We start from the raw sequence: 5,879 nt of genomic DNA on the forward strand, positions 1-5,879 counted from the left end.
CCGGCGACTTACCCGCGCGAGGCACGCACTGCGTGCGGCCAGGATGCGGAGTTGGATCGGCGCTGGTTGGGAACCCTCGGGGAACGAAGGCGGACGGCGGCCAGCCGGCGCCGACGAACCCGTCGGGGAGGGGGCTGGTGGCAGGCGCGATCGGCACTATTGCTGACTGCCGGGAGGGAAGCTGCGCCCCGGCCGAGTCAGACTCAGCCGTTGCGGCCCCCCCGAGCCCGCAGCGCGTAGCGCGGAAGCCATACGCCCCCCCGATGCGGAGCGACAGACGCCCCCGCGACCGCGGTTGGTCGGGAAGGCTTTTCGGATAGAGGTCGGACGGTGTGTGTGGACGGCTTCCCGTGGTGCCGCCGCTATCAAGCCGGAGGGTTTGAGAAACGACATTCGCGGAAGGACCGGCGCGGCCGGCGGACGCTCGCACGCGCGGCGCCCGACACTCAGCCGCTCGCTCGGCCTCCGTGGATCGTGGCTAGGTGGGATGGATGCCAAACCGGGTCGTCTCGGTCTCGCCGCAGTACGGTCGCGCCGGGGCCTGCGGGGCGGCGCGGGGAGCGCACGCTCACGCGGCGGCCGGGGCGCTAGAGTGCGACCCGCAGTGGGTAGGAACCGTCCACCCGACGTCGGACGAGCCGAGGCCGATGGAGGCCCTACCAAGGCGGGTCATGAGTGCCAGTCGGTCAGTTGGGTGAGGGGGTACTCGGAGGCCCGCCGGGAGCAGACGGGCGACCGGGGATGGGGGGCGTACGCGGGCGGGCGCCGGGAGAAGACGGCCCGTCCGGGGTCGAATCTCGGCCTGTGTTTTCGGAGCCGGCCGGGCATCACGCTCCCTCCTTGGATGGACAACATTCGTAGTTGACACTTTGTGTCATTTTATCCGAGCGGGCGGGCGCCTCGAGAGGCGGACCGTCCGGGGCGACTCTCGGCCTGTGTTTTCGGAGCCGGCCGGGCCTCACGCTCCCTCCTTGGATGGACAACATTCGTAGTTGACACTTTGTGTCATTTTATCCGAGCGGACGGGCGCCGCGAGGCGGACCGTCCGGGGCGACTCTCGGCCTGTGTTTTCGGAGCCGGCCGGGCATCACGCTCCCTCCTTGGATGGACAACATTCGTAGTTGACACTTTGTGTCATTTTATCCGAGCAGACGGGCGCCGCGAGGCGACCGTCCGGGGCGACTCTCGGCCTGTGTTTTCGGAGCCGGCCGGGCATCACGCTCCCTCCTTGGATGGACAACATTCGTAGTTGACACTTTGTGTCATTTTATCCGAGCAGACGGGCGCCGCGAGGCGACCGTCCGGGGCGACTCTCGGCCTGTGTTTAAGGAGCCGGCCGGGCATCACGCTCCTTCCTTGGATGGACAACATTCGTAGTTGACACTTTGTGTCATTTTATCCGAGCGGGCGGGCGCCGCGAGGCGGACCGTCCGGGGCGACTCTCGGCCTGTGTTTAAGGAGCCGGCCGGGCATCACGCTCCTTCCTTGGATGGACAACATTCGCAGTTGACACTTTGTGTCATTTTATCCGAGCAGACGGGCGCCGCGAGGCGGACCGTCCGGGGCGACTCTCGGCCTGTGTTTTCGGAGCCGGCCGGGCATCACGCTCCCTCCTTGGATGGACAACATTCGTAGTTGACACTTTGTGTCATTTTATCCGAGCAGACGGGCGCCGCGAGGCGACCGTCCGGGGCGACTCTCGGCCTGTGTTTAAGGAGCCGGCCGGGCATCACGCTCCTTCCTTGGATGGACAACATTCGTAGTTGACACTTTGTGTCATTTTATCCGAGCGGGCGGGCGCCGCGAGGCGGACCGTCCGGGGCGACTCTCGGCCTGTGTTTAAGGAGCCGGCCGGGCATCACGCTCCTTCCTTGGATGGACAACATTCGCAGTTGACACTTTGTGTCATTTTATCCGAGCAGACGGGCGCCGCGAGGCGGACCGTCCGGGGCGACTCTCGGCCTGTGTTTTCGGAGCCGGCCGGGCATCACGCTCCCTCCTTGGATGGACAACATTCGTAGTTGACACTTTGTGTCATTTTATCCGAGCAGACGGGCGCCGCGAGGCGGACCGTCCGGGGCGACTCTCGGCCTGTGTTTAAGGAGCCGGCCGGGCATCACGCTCCTTCCTTGGATGGACAACATTCGCAGTTGACACTTTGTGTCATTTTGTTCGGCCTGTGTTTAAGGAGGCGGCCGTCCTCCACTCGGTCCGTGTTTAAGGAGCGACACTCGCGCTCCGGTTCGGCCTGTATTTAGGGAGGCGGCCGTCCTCCGCTTGGTCTGTGTTAAGGGCGACACTCTGTCCATGTTTGAGGAGCCTGGCCCTGACGCTCCTCTCCGGCCTGTGTTTAAGGAGGCGGCCGTCCTCCCCTTGGTCCGTGTTAAGGGCGACACTCGGTCCATGTTTGAGGAGCCTGGCCCTGACGCTCCTCTCCGGCCTGTGTTTAAGGAGGCGGCCGTCCTCCCCTTGGTCCGTGTTAAGGGCGACACTCGGTCCATGTTTGAGGAGCCTGGCCCTGACGCTCCTCTCCGGCCTGTGTTTAAGGAGGCGGCCGTCCTCCCCTTGGTCTGTGTTAAGGGCGACACTCGGTCCATGTTTGAGGAGCCTGGCCCTGACGCTCCTCTCCGGCCTGTGTTTAAGGAGGCGGCCGTCCTCCCCTTGGTCCGTGTTAAGGGCGACACTCGGTCCATGTTTGAGGAGCCTGGCCCTGACGCTCCTCTCCGGCCTGTGTTTAAGGAGGCGGCCGTCCTCCCCTTGGTCCGTGTTAAGGGCGACACTCGGTCCATGTTTGAGGAGCCTGGCCCTGACGCTCCTCTCCGGCCTGTGTTTAAGGAGGCGGCCGTCCTCCCCTTGGTCTGTGTTAAGGGCGACACTCGGTCCATGTTTGAGGAGCCTGGCCCTGACGCTCCTCTCCGGCCTGTGTTTAAGGAGGCGGCCGTCCTCCCCTTGGTCTGTGTTAAGGGCGACACTCGGTCCATGTTTGAGGAGCCTGGCCCTGACGCTCCTCTCCGGCCTGTGTTTAAGGAGGCGGCCGTCCTCCCCTTGGTCTGTGTTAAGGGCGACACTCGGTCCATGTTTGAGGAGCCTGGCCCTGACGCTCCTCTCCGGCCTGTGTTTAAGGAGGCGGCCGTCCTCCCCTTGGTCTGTGTTAAGGGCGACACTCGGTCCGTGTTTAAGGAGCGGCCCTCGCGCTCCGGTTCGGCCTGTATTTAGGGAGGCGGCCGTCCTCCGCTTGGTCTGTGTTAAGGGCGACACTCGGTCCGTGTTTAAGGAGCCGGCCCTGACGCTCCTCTTCGGCCTGTGTTTAAGGAGGCGGCCGTCCTCCACTTCCTTCCATGCACCACCACATTCGCAGTTGACACTTTGCCATTTTTTCAGAGAGGTGACACTTAGTCGTTTTTTCGAAAGTTGACACTTAGTCGTTTTTTCGAAAGTTGACACTTTGCCGTTTTTTCAGAGAGGCGACACTTAGTCGTTTTTTCGAAAGTTGACACTTAGCCGTTTTTTCGAAAGTTGACACTTAGCCGTTTTTTCGAAAGTTGACACTTAGCCGTTTTTTCGAAAGTTGACACTTAGTCACTTTTTCGCCACAGTGACACCTCCAGCGCGTGCCACGGCGCTTTTCAGGTCTTCTATCCGACCTTGTGCTGTCGAGGACGGCGTGTCCGACGCCGTGGGGAGACCAGCACCATCTCCTCCATACTCGTAAACGGGGTGCTTTGGAAAACGGGGGGAAAGTCGATGAGTACACTGACTACTGGGACCATTTCATTGTACTCTGGCGCACCTGAAGACCAAAAAAGGTACTGCACCTTAGCCCGGGTACCTCACCCCCTGGTACCTCGAGGAGAACTTAGAAAAATTTCGACAAATTTTTGGTGAGCTCCAGGGAGAGAGGCTGATTTTTCGCTTTTTGAGGCCGACCGCCGAACCGGCGCGGGGCGGACTCACAAGCCCCCCAGAGCCGTGGGCACTTAGTCGTTTTTTCAGAGAGGCGACACTTAGTCGTTTTTTCAGAGGCGACACTTAGTCGTTTTTTCGAAAGTTGACACTTAGCCGTTTTTTCGAAAGTCGACACTTAGCCGTTTTTTTGGAAAGTTGACACTTAGTCGTTTTTTCGAAAGTTGACACTTAGTCGTTTTTTCGCCACAATTGGCTCTGAGCTCCAGGGGGAGAGCCTGGTTTTGCCTTATTTCAGGCCGGCTGGGGAACCGGCGCGGGTCGGATGCACGAGCCCGGCAGAGCCGTGGGCACTTAGAAAATTTTCGCCGATTAAGCTGGGACCTCCAGGCGGAGACCGGCATTCCTCGTCCTCGGGGTTCGACCCAGGAACCGGCGCTGGGCAGACGCCGTAGCCACGCAGAGCCGTGGGCACTTAGAAAATATTCGCCAAGTTGGCTCTGAGCTCCAGGCGGAGAGGCTGGTTTTGCCTTATATCAGGCCGGCTGGGGAACCGGCGCGGGTCGGATGCACGAGCCCGCAGAGCCGTGGGCACTTTGCCATTTTCTCAGAGTCGACACTTAGTCGTTTTTTCAGAGAGGCGACACTCTGTCGTTTTTTCGAAAGTTGACACTTTGCCGTTTTTTCAGAGAGGCGACACTTAGCCGTTTTTTTGGAAAGTTGACACTTAGTCGTTTTTTCGAAAGTTGACACTTAGCCGTTTTTTCAGAGATGTGACACTTTGCCGTTTTTTCGAAAGTTGACACTTAGCCGTTTTTTCGAAAGTCGACACTTAGCCGTTTTTTCAGAGATGTGACACTTTGCCGTTTTTTCGAAAGTTGACACTTAGCCGTTTTTTCGAAAGTTGACACTTAGTCGTTTTTTCACAGATGTGACACTTAGAAACTTTTTGCCAAGTTGGCTGTGAGCTCCAGGAGGAGACCGTTATTTTTCGTCATTCGAGGCCGACTGCGGAACCGGCGCTGGGCGGACGCCAAAGCTCGGCAGGGCCGTGGGCACTTAGAAACTTTTTGCCAAGTTGGCTGTGAGCTCCAGGAGGAGACCGTTATTTTTCGTCATTCGAGGCCGACTGCGGAACCGGCGCTGGGCGGACGCCAAAGCTCGGCAGGGCCGTGGGCACTTAGAAACTTTTTGCCAAGTTGGCTGTGAGCTCCAGGAGGAGACCGTCATTTTTCGTCATTCGAGGCCGACTGCGGCACCGGCGCTGAGCGGACGCCAAAGCTCGGCAGGGCCGTGGGCACTTAGAAACTTTTTGCCAAGTTGGCTGTGAGCTCCAGGAGGAGACCGTTATTTTTCGTCATTCGAGGCCGACTGCGGAACCGGCGCTGGGCGGACGCCAAAGCTCGGCAGGGCCGTGGGCACTTAGAAACTTTTTGCCAAGTTGGCTGTGAGCTCCAGGAGGAGACCGTCATTTTTCGTCATTCGAGGCCGACTGCGGAACCGGCGCTGGGCGGATGCCAAAGCTCGGCAGGGCCGTGGGCACTTAGAAACTTTTTGCCAAGTTGGCTGTGAGCTCCAGGAGGAGACCGTTATTTTTCGTCATTCGAGGCCGACTGCGGAACCGGCGCTGGGCGGACGCCAAAGCTCGGCAGGGCCGTGGGCACTTAGAAACTTTTTGCCAAGTTGGCTGTGAGCTCCAGGAGGAGACCGTTATTTTTCGTCATTCGAGGCCGACTGCGGAACCGGCGCTGGGCGGATGCCAAAGCTCGGCAGGGCCGTGGGCACTTAGAAACTTTTTGCCAAGTTGGCTGTGAGCTCCAGGAGGAGACCGTCATTTTTCGTCATTCGAGGCCGACTGCGGCACCGGCGCTGAGCGGACGCCAAAGCTCGGCAGGGCCGTGGGCACTTAGAAACTTTTTGCCAAGTTGGCTGTGAGCTCCAGGAGGAGACCGTTATTTTTCGTCATTCGAGGCCGA

This window comes from Syngnathus leptorhynchus, unplaced genomic scaffold (assembly GCF_054491065.1).
Source record: "Syngnathus leptorhynchus isolate UIUO unplaced genomic scaffold, UIUO_Slep HiC_scaffold_149, whole genome shotgun sequence".
Classification (NCBI taxonomy): Eukaryota; Metazoa; Chordata; class Actinopteri; order Syngnathiformes; family Syngnathidae; genus Syngnathus; species Syngnathus leptorhynchus.